This window comes from Mobula birostris, chromosome 2 (genome assembly GCF_030028105.1).
Source record: "Mobula birostris isolate sMobBir1 chromosome 2, sMobBir1.hap1, whole genome shotgun sequence".
Taxonomy (NCBI): Eukaryota; Metazoa; Chordata; class Chondrichthyes; order Myliobatiformes; family Myliobatidae; genus Mobula; species Mobula birostris.
Window position 1 is genome coordinate 238,557,654 of NC_092371.1, and position 14,728 is coordinate 238,572,381.

The 14,728-nt window shown below is 38.9% G+C and overlaps 2 protein-coding genes across 2 annotated transcripts in view; one reads left to right on the plus strand and one right to left on the minus strand.

The window, feature by feature from the left end:
- nt5dc1 (5'-nucleotidase domain containing 1) overlaps nucleotides 1–14,728 on the plus strand; it is a 673,759-nt gene that overhangs the window by 174,820 nt on the left and 484,211 nt on the right. The gene's annotated exons all lie outside the window — the stretch shown is intronic.
- The window catches only part of LOC140194181 (uncharacterized), a 125,847-nt gene that overhangs the window by 9,057 nt on the left and 102,062 nt on the right, over nucleotides 1–14,728 (minus strand). The window lies entirely within an intron of this gene.

The window sequence follows — 14,728 nt, forward strand, 5'->3', positions numbered from 1 at the left end:
TTGTATCTTTTCCGTACTTTACCAGTGGAGGTGGATGATAATCAATTCAGGGAATGGGACAAATGGATTTCCAGCTTCATTTGGCAAGGAAAGAAACCTAGAATTCGATATAACACCTTACAGTTAGGGAAGGAAGGAGGAGGTATGGTTCTTCCTTGCCTGAGAAATTATTTTTATGCCTCACAGATAACCCCTCTGTTATATTGGTGTAATAGGGAATATAAGGCTAGATGGAAGGAAATAGAATTTGGATTAGTTGACAGTTTTCCTCTTCAGGCCTCAATAGCTGACAAAGGATTGATGGCCCAGTTGGAAAAATTTAAAAACGCTTGGATAAATCTTACATTAAAAGTATGGCAGAAGGTGGTTAATTCATGTGGAATTAATAACATGTTAAAACTCTTTAGATGGTGTGCATATGATACCGAATTCCTTCTCAACAGAGGAGATAAAAGATTTGAGCTATGGATAAAGAAAGGTCTTACAACCTACCTCTCATTTATAGATAAAAGAGTATTACAAAGTTTCCAAATCCTGCAGGACAAACATGGCCTAGAACATAATGACTTTTTTAGGTACCTTCAAGTACGAAACTATGTTAACCAGAGTTGTAGATATACAGACCTATCAACAGTAGAATTAGAATTTTTCAAGATTCTGAATTCGGTTTGCAGTTCAATACCTAGTAAATCAGTTTCTCGATTATATAATGCACTCTCCCATGCTAAAAATGTAAATACACTGTATATTAAAGAGAAGTGGGAGAAAGAAGCGGGGTTGGTACTTCAGAGGAGGCTTGGGAGAAAATCTGCAGCTTTCAATGGTCCTCGACTAATTCTTTGACTTGGAGAGAACATTGTTGGAAAAACATTATAAGATACTTCAAGACCCCATATCAGGAAAAATATAAAGGTACAAATGTGATGTGTTGGAGAAGGTGCGGCTCCAAGGAGGCAAATCATTTTCATATTTTTTGGGATTGCCCTAAATTAAGTCTATTTTGGGAAGGTATTCATAGAACATTAGTTAAGGTACTTAGGTCCCAGATACCTCTGAACTTTGAGACGCTCTATTTGGGGCATGTATTGTTTCCTGAACAGAAGGAAGATATAAAGTTGCTGCAGGCCCTCTTAGCGGCAAGTAAGAAATCAATCACTAGAAAATGGCTAAATCCAATACCACCTACATTAGAAGATTGGTACGAAATTATCTTGGAAATATTTAAAATGGAAAAGTTGACTTACTCCCTGAGAACTCAAAAAGAAAAATTTTATCAAATCTGGAATAAGTGGATTGAATATATAACCCCAATGCGAGCAGACTTTAGGTGACTCTCCTAATGATTTATACTGCTCTTCTCATCAACACAGTAATATTGCTAACGTAAGCACCCCTAGTCTAAATGTTTGTTTTTTTTGTTTTCTTTTGGAAAATAGAGAATTAACACAAGTAAAGGGAAAGATTTGGGAAAGGAATAAAAAAAAAAATGAAAAAATTAAATAAATAAGTACATAGGGATTGGATAATTATGTCTGCAGGCAGGAGCAAGCATGAACAAATTAGGACATAAACACCTACAATGGTTGATACATAGGCTTATATACAACATTTTGGACCAGTGGAAATGGTCCAGAAGGGTTATATGGAAACTATTATTACCATTTTTCTTAACAACTAATTCCATTACTTAGCCTAATAGGTTAGATTTACCACAGTACATAATTATCTATTTAAATGTTTATTTTTCTTTTATATCATCTCAATGTGTACTTAAGAATATATAAATAATTGTAGTTTTATACATATAAAAAAATGGAAAAGGTTATATGTGTGAAAAAAGTACATGATATTTGTGAATTCCTTATCCAAATAAAAATAAAATTAAAAAAAATGAAAAAAAAAATAGTAGATTCCAACACTTTCCCAACCACTGGGGTGAGGCTAACTGGCCTATAATTTCCTTTCTTTTGCTTTCCTCTCTTCTTAACGAGTGGTGTGACATTTGCAATCTTCCAGTCCTCCGGGACCATGCCAGAATCAAGTGATTCTTGAAAGATCATGACCAATACATCCTCCCTATTTTAGAACAAGTTGGGTCTTCCCATTAAATCGTCACAGGAAAGACCTGTAAAAATATCAAATTCATATTTCTTTTTTTCATCAGTTGTGAGTTGGCATTGTTTGTTTCTCTGTAGCTGTTACACTTTATTCTGCATCATTTGTTTTACTTTGTTCTACCTCAATGCATTGTGTAATGATCTGATCTGCATTAAGAATATACAAGACAAGCTTTTCAAAGTAGCTCGGTATTTGTGACGATACTAAACCAGTTTGAATTCCACGCATTGTCAGCTCACATCTGGAAGAAGGTTCTGATGCATTAATTGCATTGGGATGTGACTAACTGAATATCATTTTTGTTCTGACTTTGTTGTGTTGGTCACCCCATATGAAACTCCTTATGAAACAGAAGGCTGTTGATAATGTCAGGCCAAATTCTCATAGTAGTTTCCGCAGGTTCATGCTGTGAGATAATCCATTGTTCTGCATTTTTAAATCAAAGTCAGCTACTGCCAATAATGTTTATTGTTGTCTGTAATATATCTCCAGTATGTGTCAAACTTATCTTAAATTTAGTAAGTGAAATAACTGATATAGTGATGCCAGAAATTATTCGGTGTAAGATTGCTTTGTTATACATTGTGAACAGGTTTGTTATACCAATTCTGTCCCATTTCACGCGCATCTGCTCTCACCCCATCCTCCAGCCACCTCACTAGGAATAGGGTTCCCCTTGTCCTCACCTACCACCCCACCAGCCGCCGGGTCCAACATATAATTCTCCGTAACTTCTGCCACCTCCAACAGGATCCCACCACCAAGCACATCTTTCCCACGCACCCTCATCTGCTTTCCACAGGGATCGCTCCCTACGCGACTCCCTTGTCCATTCGTTCCCCCCATCCCTCCCCATCAATCTCCCTCCTGGCACTTATCCTTGTAAGCGGAACAAGTGCTACACATGCCCTTACACTTCCTCCCTTACCACCATTTAGGGCCCCAGACAGTCCTTCCAGGTGAGGCAACACTTCACCTGTGAGTTGGCTGGGGTGATATGCTGCCTCCAGTGCTCCTGATGCGGCCTTCTATATATTGGCAAGACCTGACGCAGGCTGGGAGACCGTTTCGTTGAACACCTACGCTCTGTCCACCAGAGAAAGCAGGATCTCCCAGTGGCCACACATTTTAATTCCACGTCCCATTCCCATTCTGACATGTCTATCCACGGCCTCCTCTACTGCCAAGATGAAGCCACATTCAGGTTGGAAGAACAACAGCTTATATGCTGTCTGGGTAGCCTCCAACCTGATGGCATGAACATTGACTTCTCTAACTTCTGTTAATGCCCCACCTCCCCTTCGTACCCCATCCCTTATTTATTTGTTTGTTTGTTTATTTATTTATCCCCCCCACCCACCCTTTTCCTCTCTTTTTTCTCCCTCTGTCCCTCTCACTATAACTCCTTGCCCATCCTTTGGGTTCCCCCCTCCCCCTTTCTTTCTCCCTAGGCCTCCCGTCCCATGATCCTCTCCCTTCTCCAGCCTCGTATCCCTTTTGCCAATCAACTTTCCAGCTCTTAGCTCCATCCCTCCCCCTCCTGTCTTCTCCTATCATTTCGGATCTCCCCCTCCCGCTCCCACTTTCAAATCCCTTACTCACTCTTCCTTCAGTTAGTCCTGACGAAGGGTCTCAGCCCGAAACATCGACTGTACCTCTTCCTATAGATGCTGCCTGGCCTGCTGCGTTCACCAGCATTTTTTGTGTGTGTTGCTGTTATACCAATTATTTAGCTCTTAGAAAGTAGAACATGGAATAGTACAATAATAGGACAGGCCCATTGGCCTGTGATATTGTGCCAAACTAATTAAACTAATGACTGTAACAAATGCAAAATGTTGGAGGATCTCAGTCGGCCAGGCAGCATCTGTGGAAATGTCAACTGTACTTTTTTCCATAGATGCTGCCTTGCTTGCTGAGTGCCTCCAGCATTTTGTGTGTGTTACTTGGATTTCCAGCATCTGCAGATTTTCTCTTGTTTGTGATTTGATAAACTAATGACTTTTGATTAATATAATCAAATCCCCTTTCCCTGCACATTGATCATATTCCTTCCTTCTCTGCATATTCATGTGCCTATCTAACAGTCTCTTAAATGCTGGTATTCTCTCTACCTTTATCACTATCCATGACAATGCATTCCTGGTCTGCAGCACTCTCTGTAACAAAAAAAACTTGCCTTGCATCTCTGCTTTGTACTCTTCTTCCTCTCACCTTAAATACATACCTTCTTGTGCTAGGCATTTCTATACTTTGAAAGAGATACTAGCTATCTAACTATGCCACACATAATTTTATAAACTTATATGAAATCTTATCTTATCACATGTCTGTCTAGAGTAAACAGCCCTAATTTGTCCTCCCCTCACAGCACGTGTCCTCTAAACCAGGTGGCATCCTAGTAGATTTCCTCTGCACCTTCCTTCCTCTCCAAAGCTGTCTCATCCTTTCTTTAATGAGCTGACCATAATTGAATACAATTCCCTAAATTTGGCCTTATCGGAGCTTCATATAACTATAATGTCACTTCATGGCTCTTGAACTAAGTGCTCAACTAACGAAGGCAATCATGCCCTACCCTTTCTTTACAATCCAATCAACCTGTGCAGTCACTTTTTGGGAATCTCTCAAAATCTGCACCTCACTCCTCACAATCCTGTATTCAAAACACTGCTCTGAAAGATGCTTTATCTTTTTTAAAGAAGGTTTTTGAACAAGGCTATCTGGTCAGTGAGTGAATAGAACAGTTGGAGGGTGCGAGCATAGTCAAAAGAAGTTGTGAAATGCAGAGCAAGAGGACGCCCGTCAAGTCGGGCTAGTCATCTCCTTCAATCCCAGAGAGTTCCTAATACTACACATGGATGACTCATACAGACTGAGAAATCAAGTTATCTGAAATTCCCCCAAGTGATGATCCGGTCTGAGTTTGCTTTCTCCAGTGTAGAGGAGACTACATTGTGTACACCGAAAGCAGTACACATGATTGGGAAGATGTGGACATGAATCACTTGGAAAGACTGTTTAGATTTTTGGATGGTGGAAGGGAAGAAATGAACGGACAGATGTTGCATCCCCTGCGCTGCAAGGGAAAGTACCATAAAAAGGTGTTTGATCGGAATGGAAGAGTGAACCATGAAGTCCTGGGGAGGGTCCTTGCAAAATGTTGAATGGGGAAAAGGGGAAGGTGTGTCTGATGGTTGAATCTGTTTGAACTTGTTGGAAGTCATGGAGAATGATCTGTTATATGTTATGTATTGGTAGCAAGGAAGGTGAGGACCAAGGGGAACTCTGTCCTTGTTCTGTCTTGGAGGAGATGTGCTGATCAAAGAGGTGTGGTCAGAGGTTTTGTAGGGGGAATTCCCAGTAGGGGGAATTCACGGTTCAGAAAGAAGACATGTCAGAGGCACCTGTATGGAAACTCTCATCGATGGAGCAACTACACCAGGTGGCCACTTTATTACACCAATACATGTGCTCATTAATGTAAATATCTAATCAGCCAATCATGTGGCAGCAACTCAGTGCATAAAGTCATGCAGACATGGTCAAGAGGTTAGGTTGCATTTAGAACAAACATGAAAAATGGGGAAAATATGTGATCAAAGTGACCTTGACTGTGAATTTGGTGCCAGGTGGGATGGTTTGACTATCTCAGAAACTGCTGGATTGCTGATCTCCTGGGTTTTTCATGCATAGCAATCTCTAGAGTTTACAGAGAATGGTGTGAGCAACAAAAAACATCTAGTCAGTGGCAGTTCTGTGGGTGAAAACAGTTGTTAATGAGAGAGGTTCGAGGATGGCCAGAGTGGTTAAGGCTGAAAGGAAGGCAACAGTCACCCAAATGTGTTACAACAGAGGTGTGCAGAAGACTATCTCTGAATGCACAACACATCAAACTCTGACGTGGCTGAGCTACAGTAGTAGAAGACCATGAACATACCTCAGAATCCTCTTTATTAGGTACCTCCTGTACCTGAGTGTATGTCAGAAGGAGAGGATCCAGGAGAATGGATTAGGGTCCTTACAGGAGGCAGGGTGGCACAAAAGGTAATTCAGATAGCTGTGGGTGTCAGTAGGCTTGTAATAGATGTTAATAGCTGGCCTACCTCCAGAAAAAAAGAAAAGTAGAGTCAGAAATTGACTATGTGAAGGTGAGGGTATGGTGGAGAGGAGGGAGGGAACGTCGACTCAGACCATGAGAGGCCTGTGTCAGGCATTTTCATGCCTTACAAGGCGCAGATTGGAAGTCTGTGTGGAGCGCCACTCCTCGCACAGACTAGAGCAATGTGTGATTAGGAGCCTTGCTCAAGGGCACAAACACGCTGCCACAGCTGAGGCTCAAACTAGCGACCTTGAGATCACTGGATGAACGCCTTAACCACTTGGCCATGTGCCCAGCACAATGGTGAAAATTGTATGGTGGAAATTGGCAGCAAAAGTAATGAAGATGTTGGATTCTGCTTGAATGCAGGAGGCAGCTGTGCTGCAGTCATCACTGACCCTGAAAAAGAGCTGAAAGACTGAAATAAAGACCATTCAATATGTCCCACAAAAAGACAGGCAGAACTTGGGACCTTGTAAGTACTCATAGCTACATCTGGAGGAAATGAGTAGAGACGAGTGAAAAGTTGTTTAAAATGAGAACCAGATGAAAGAGTGTAGGTGGAGGGGAACAGTTTGGCTCACAGACCATCCCAATGTGGGATGGAAGATTGTATGCCCATAATGAGGACAAATTTGTTGGGACCAGGGAATTGGATATGGTGAAAATGGTGGAGGACATTGGAGGTGCCATGGGTATAAGTGGGAAGTGGCCAAACTAGAGGAGAACAGATAAGAGTCAAGGTAGGAAGAACTAATTTCAAAAACAATGTGCTGTTCTTGTGGATTTTGGGCAGAAAATAGAATCAGGCTTTGATTGGTTAAGATTGGAAGCTGTGGAGGGAAGGTCTGTTAAGGAAATGAGATCCATGACTGTTTAGATGACATTGGCCTGGTGTTCTCTGGTGGGGTTGTGATCTATATTGCTTATGTGATGCCTGAAGGTTTCTGTTTGCTGGAGGTGAGTTCACTACTAAAAGATTCCTGTTGAAATGCAGAAGTATTTCTCTCAAAATCTGTTTCAACAAGATGAAATTGGAGATAGGAATTTACAATTTTTACAGTATTTTTAAATGATGCTTTGAGCTTTTAAATGGTCGCCATGACTAGAAAACAAAACATTATAAACCCAGCAGAAACACCTATTTTAACTCTTTGTCCTTTACCCTAATACATATTTACATCTTTAGTTTGGAGAAAGGATAGTTATAATGTTTTTCTGTCTCATAGGATATCTCCATATTTTTTTCTTGTTTTAGTGTTAATTTATCATGCAAACATTAGTGAGAGTGGTGTTTCCACCTGGGCATTTACAGATTGTGAGAATATGCTTAGTAATTTAAAAACAAATGCACAATGTAAAGGTAGCTGGTATTGACTGTTGAATTCAGCAAGAAGCTCAATTTATTTTCACTTTGGACTTCAATAACTAGCTTCATGAATTGACAAAACAGATATTGACTAAGGAGGCAGAAGGGAAAGGGGCAGTGTGTTTGTGGTTGCTTGCTCACTGGAATGAATGTTTGGGGCCTTGAAGTGTCGTCTCCAGGTGAGTCTTTCGGAGTCATCCACTGTATCCAGTTCTCTTGATGCAGCTTCATCTACATTGGTGAGAACTGACGTAGAAGAGGGAATCACTTCATCAAGCACTTTCTGCCCGTCCGCCATAAAAGGCAGCAATTCCACTTCAATTTTGACTTCCCCTTCCCATGCTGACGTGTCAGTTCATGGCCTCCTCTACTGCCATGATGTGGCCACTCTTAGGTTGGAGGTGCAGCACTCATATTTTGTCTGGGTAGCCTCGAAGCTGACAGAATGCACATTGATTCTCTAAGTCTGGTAATTTGTCCCCTTTTCCATTTCTCTCTTTTTCCCCATTCCTCTTATTGGGTCACTTCTGACCCCTTCCCCTTACCTGCTCATCACCTCCCTCTGGTGCCCTGACTCTTTTCATTCCATGGTCCACTGTCCTATCAGATTCCTCCTTCTTCAGCCCTTTACCTCTTCTACCTACCACCTCACAGCCTTTTGCTTCATTCTCCTTCCTTCACCCAGCCACTTCCCCCCCATGCCTTGTGTCACCTATCACCTGCCAGCTTGTACTCCTTCCCCTCCCCCCACCACCTTAATCTGCCATCTGCCACCTGCCTTCCCAGTCCTAATGAAGGGTCTTGGCCCAAAACGACAACTGTTTATATACCCCTCCACTGATGCTGAATGACCTGCTGAGTTTCCAGCATCTACAGAATCTTTAGTGTTTGTAGGTATTTTTATTTAATTTGATCCATTTTATTTAAATATCTTTAATTTTGCAGGAATATTTTAAGACTTTAATGTTTGATATTTTAATACTTAATTTTTAAATAAAATTTCAATAAAACTCCTTTAAAGTTGAATATTAAAGTATTTGAGACAAATGGGATTAGTTTAGCAAAGTGGTTTGCAATAAAAGACTAGCTTTGATTTTATTGAATGACAAAAGGATATGGTTTGCATCTGCTTCTGTTTCTATTGTTCTTATAATTGCCAAAGACACTTATAAACATTCAGTTTAAATAACAGCTTTAACAGCTGGTAAACTCTGAGGTGGAGCCATTATTTGTACTTGGCCAAATGCTGCAGCTCACTGAACTTGTTTGATCAACTGGGAATCAGCTTTCCAGTTAATGAGTGTATGTGCTGCCTACTGCGAGGGACAGCTCCAAGAGAGGGTGAACAACAAGCTCAAATGGTCACTAGTCAGTGCAAGGTCGCCGATCCACCCCTGCTCCATCACCACCACCTCACAATGATTTTACTATTTACCCAAGAAGTAAAGCACAGATTAATTTGGAACATAGAACAGTACAGCACAGCACTTTGGCCCATGATGCTGTGCTGACCTTTTAACCTACTCCAAGGTCAATCTGACTCTTCAGAAACACAAGAAAATCTTAGATGCTGGAAATCCAAGCAACACACACAAAATGCTGGAAGAAGCATTTATGGAAAAGAGTAAACAGTTGACATTTTGGGCTGAGACCCTTTATCAGGACTGGAAAGGAAGAAGTCAGAGTAAGTTCGTGGGGGGAGGGAGGAAGAAGTACAAGGTGGCAAAGAAGGGGGTGGGGGGTGAAGTAAAGAGCTGGAAGTTGATTGGTGAAGGAGATAAAGGGCTGGAGAAGGGGGGTCAATCTAACTCTTCCTTCCCACACAGCCCTCTATTTCTCTTTCATCAATTTGCCATGTGCCATCGTTGTGGTAGACATCATGCTTTCATCAGATTCCAGCTTTAGTACTAAAGGAATGGATCCTGTAGTGTTTTAAAGAAAGATTGAACATTATCTTTAGGCATTATGGGACTTCCATCATATTTAGGATGGCACTGGAGCTTTATAGTACCAGTGATCCAGGTTAACTTCGTGTTGCTGTCTGTAAGGAGTTTGCATGTTCTCCTTATGGTCATATGGGTTTCCTCTGAGTACTCTGGATTTCTACCATGGTTCAAAGACGTAGGTTAATTCATTTTTGTAAATTGCTTCATGGTTACTTACTGCCTGTTACTTTACTGGCATTTAGGGCAGCAATGAAGGTCTTGCATTTGTCTATCCATGCCATTGCACACAGATACAGAAGAATTCTTCATTGCTATTATCGTAACAATTTTTATGATCAGTCAGGGATGTTGGCCGTAGCTAAACCCCTGAACGTGGAGGACAGGTGGACCACTCCTACTTTGGCTTTTACCCTTTGACCTGTTTGGCATAAGTGACCCTACCAAGAGCCAAAGCTCTAGCCCCTGACTCCAGTCAACATAGTTCTCTGGGTCACTGAGGCATGCAAGCCTCCAAACTCTGTGACAAGGTTGTGGTCCTCTTGGAGGTGTCCCATGATTAGCCTAGGGTTAAATTGGGGTTTGCTGGGCAGCGCGGCTCGAGGGACCAGAAAGGTCTATTCTGCACTGTATCTCAATAAGTAAATAATAATGATAATAAATTTCTCATCTGGATTGCTTTCGTCAGGAAGATTTTTCTTTATACTAGTAAATCTTCCTTAAGTAGTAGTAAATCCAAATATTGACATATTAGTATGAACATCATATCCACCCTAAATCAGGAGTTCTTGGTCCAAATCTCTATATACCATAGAAACAAGGCTTTTTGGTCAACCCTGATACTGAAGAATGCTGCTACAGAGGTGCCCAAAATGCTTCCTTAAATATGCCAAATTGTACAGAGAATATATTTAAACTTTATCATGACACATTGTGTATAGATCTGCATTCAAGTAAAGATCGGAGCACAAAGAAAAGTACATATGTATGAATTTCATCTCGGGGTAATACGTTTCCTACTTGCATTGTTTACAGTCATAATTGATTATTACATATTTTATAAAATGCTAATTTATCTTGGCTAATTATACTCGTTATAGTAATAATGGGGACCAAAAGAAAAAAATCTTGTATTTATACTTATACTTTTTTTAGCACTGCATAAATGCCTCTAGGCAAGTTTTGCTTCAGCTGATAGTAATTTGATGTGACTCCAATTTAGACCTACTTATGACAACATTCAATTTAGTTACCCAGGCTTAATTCTTTTAAATGAAACTTAAATATTTAATTGTAGATTCCATTCACCATTAAGCAGAAAATGAAATTGATACCAGTTGGACTTTTATTTTATGCAGTTGTTGTATAAGAATAACAGTAAGCTAACTAAAGTCAACAAGTGTGTCCATTCCTTGATGTGCTATAAAATCCACCCCCTGCTGTTGGACTCCATGTGGAGTTTATCACTAAAAAGAATAAAGAGTAAAGTGCTATTTGAATAATATATTTTATGACAATGGTGCATTTTAAAAATTCTTCAGAGACATTAAATTATATCCAGCGTCCAATGTTCACAAACTGCCATGTACACCAACAGGACAAACTTGAGATAATTTTATTTTAAGGCTGCTGCTTAAAAGACAAATATTAACCAGAACACCTCAAGTCTTTAAAAAGTAGCACCAAGTAAGATTTTCTATTAAACTGCTCATCCAGTTTTTGAGAATTCATCCCTCCTTGAAATGTGGGTCTGGGTTGTAAACTCAGGGCCTAAACCCATGACGATATGATTCAGAAGCTAAGTTATTGATCCAAAGCTGACTGCAAAATGTTTGATATTCACTTGTGCGAGAGGCTGTTTACAAGTTTTTATTACTAATTGCTTCCGGTCTATATATTGGAAAATGAGCTGATTATGCTTATTCTAAAACTGGAAACTAACTCATACTTCTGCATATTTTACTTCCTTATTTCTACTGTGCATATTAGTGGAAAGATGAAGACAATCAATTAATGGATTGGATAAACTTTTCACTATGGACATCTTTAGAAATATTGGATTGAATTATGTTGGTTGTGACTGGCAGTTCTGAAATGATCTGCCAGAATTCAGGCCTTCCAGGGTAAATACACCTGGAGAGTGTTGAGTGAAAAGGTGGTAGAACGTCTGTCATTCTGTTGATAAACTCCACATGGAGTCCAACAGCACAGGGAGTGGAATTCTCCAACATTAAACTGAGATTCTGCCTGCTGTAGTTATGACAATACTATTTACTTGAATGGTGGGCAATAGAATTTATTTAGCATTTCAAAATATATTCTCCAGTAATTTTAATAGTTTATTTGACTCTGAATATGATAGAGTAAGTTTTTATACTTTCTTCATTGACTGACAGGATATTGAGACTCTGCCTTCCAACCTTTATATATTTATTTATTGAGGTACAGTGTGGAGTAGGCCCCTTTTGGCCCTTCAAGTCACACCGCAAAGCAAGCTATTAATTTAACCCTAGCCTAATTACGGGACAATTTACAATGGCCAATTAACCTGTTTGGATTGTGGGAGAAAACTGGAGTGCCTGGAGAAACCCCACACAGTCACAGGGAGACCCTACAAGCTCCTTACAGGTAGCATCAGGGATTGAACACAGGTTGCCAAAACTGTAAAGCGTTGTGCTAACCACTACGCTACCATGCTGCCCCACGTTACCTTGCCTCCTATTAAAATGGCTTGGGGCGTTCCTGGGTGGGGAGTTAACTGTGCACTGCCCAAGGCTTACTAGCCACCAAGTCCTTGTTAAATATTTCCCAATGTAGAGCTAATTTTATCCCATCACCCGCATCTGGGCCAAAAGAATTGTGCAGACAGATGGAGTGTGAGAGCTGAATTCAACTCAATGCAGACCATACTTTATCAAAAAATGTTTCAGAGCACCTTGCTTGTGATTCCTCAGCATTTTATTGAAGGATACTCTTTGTCATTTTCAATACAAAAGGCAGCTGGGGCCCCAGATTTGATAAATATGAAAATTACAGCATTTTCAATTAGTTCCTACTAATTGAAATCTAATTGAAATTACTTACTAATTCATCAATGAAGGTCAATAATTATTATTTTTTATGTATTTTATATAGCTTGGATTAATTTTGCATACCATATAGACTATTTTGCATATGTTCATTTAAATACTATGCCCCATACACAATAGAAAATTGATAATTTAACAAGTTATATTTCTATAATATTGGTGATATATTTGCTAACATTTAAATAGCAAAATAAATTTAATTATGCAATTTCTAAATTAGTTAAACACTTGTGTTTCTAATATGTTAAGATTCAAGCTTATATATTATTTTCTTAATTTGTCTAAGTCCTTTAGTGTGTTTGCATGGATGTGTCTATACTGCTGCACTCACCATGTGCTGCACCTTGCAATATGTCATGAATGTTTACTGAGGAACATAAAGTAAACACAGCCACAAGCCACATTGACTTTTGAATAAGTTATGGTCTAGTCATGGACAAGTGCAGGAGTTCTTGCTCTCAGTGCTACAAAACAACTATGCAAAATCTCGTCTACTGGAAATTCTATAGTGGAGGACAATATAAGACTGAGGAGCTGAACAGAACAGAAACTAAATATCTTTGTCTCACAACTTTGTCAGAGAAGTAATTTGAGGAACCTCCAAATATCCTGACCTGCCTCTCGGTTTTTTTGCACTACCTTACTTTCCATTTTTCTATTTTCTATTTATGATTTATAATTTAAATTTTTAATATTTACTATCGATTTGTAATCCAGGGAGTGGGAAGCGCAGAATCAAATATCGCTGTGATGATTGTACATTCTAGTATCAATTGTTTGATGACAATAAAGTATAAAGTATAAAACTGGATATATGAAGCAAAATTTTAAATAAGAAACATTTATATTTAAACTTACTAACTTTGTCTTACTTAGGTTAGCAAAATGTAAAATAAAATATAGCAAAAACTTAAAAGGTGAAATCTTTAAACTCACCCTCTTGGCTTTTTAAATTTTTGCGTAAATAAGCATATCTATTATATCCTGTTCCGTAGACCAGAGTCACCGATACCAACAACAAAAGAGCACAGATCTGTTTTGAATCCATGTTTGAAGCTTAAATCTGTAGAACATTAACAGAAAATATTAGAAAATAGAGTGGTTTTATTTTTAATCAATCAAATTTTTTGTTAATGATGACCAAAATTATTGCAAAGTTCAAAGTATTTTTATACTGCTTGCTGTAATTCTAATTAGCAATGATTTTGAAGCAATTCTGAGAGGCCTTAGTAATTTATGACCAATTTTAATATGTTTTTGCATAATAATTCTGTGATAAATTGATTCAGAAAGTTTGCAAGCTAAACTGAAAACCCAAGTTTTAACAGAATCACATCACAGATTAGTTAATCATGAGTAGACTGTTACCCTTACTCATAAATGCTTTTTTTGTATGCTTACAGAATTGACTACAAATGAAAGTTCAAACATACCAGCATAATTTGGTTCCACAGGCAATGTAGTATCCCAAATGGATTATCTTCTGAAATTGTGGAATGTCAGTTGGAGCAGTGCTTCCAAAACGATGCCCACTGCTCTATTTATATAGGAGAGAGTTCTTGACATGTCGTTAAATTTGTCAGCTCCTCCTTTTGAAGAGTGTAAGTACTAATTATGGAATACATTTTTTTAACATGGAAAAGTTAAATCAGGTTAGTGGATTTCTTGTGGTTTGAGCTTCCCTGCCTTCTTTGGCATTGGGTTGCACCTTATGCAAATCCAAATGAGGAACAGTGGTTTCAAAGCAACCCCTGATTGTTTTTTTAATAAAAATACTTTTTTATTCAAAGCTACCATTGAGTAAAATTGTGAAAATTGATCTGTCAAATCACAGTTGATGTGTTATTCAGATTTCTGAACTGAATTTGTTTTCGCTGATTAATGCAAAACTCTTTCTTAAGCAATTTAAATATTTTAAATGATGACACAAATCAAACAGCAGAAAATTGATAAACTATTTTCAGAATAAATTAATGTGAGATGATGAATTAAGTAAAAAGAATAGATAAACTGCTTTCTTTTATTCTGTAGCGATATGCAGGTCACTTGAAGTAGAGAAAATGGTTTATAAAGTGATAAAAGACAAAGCTTTACTGTTCATTTCTGG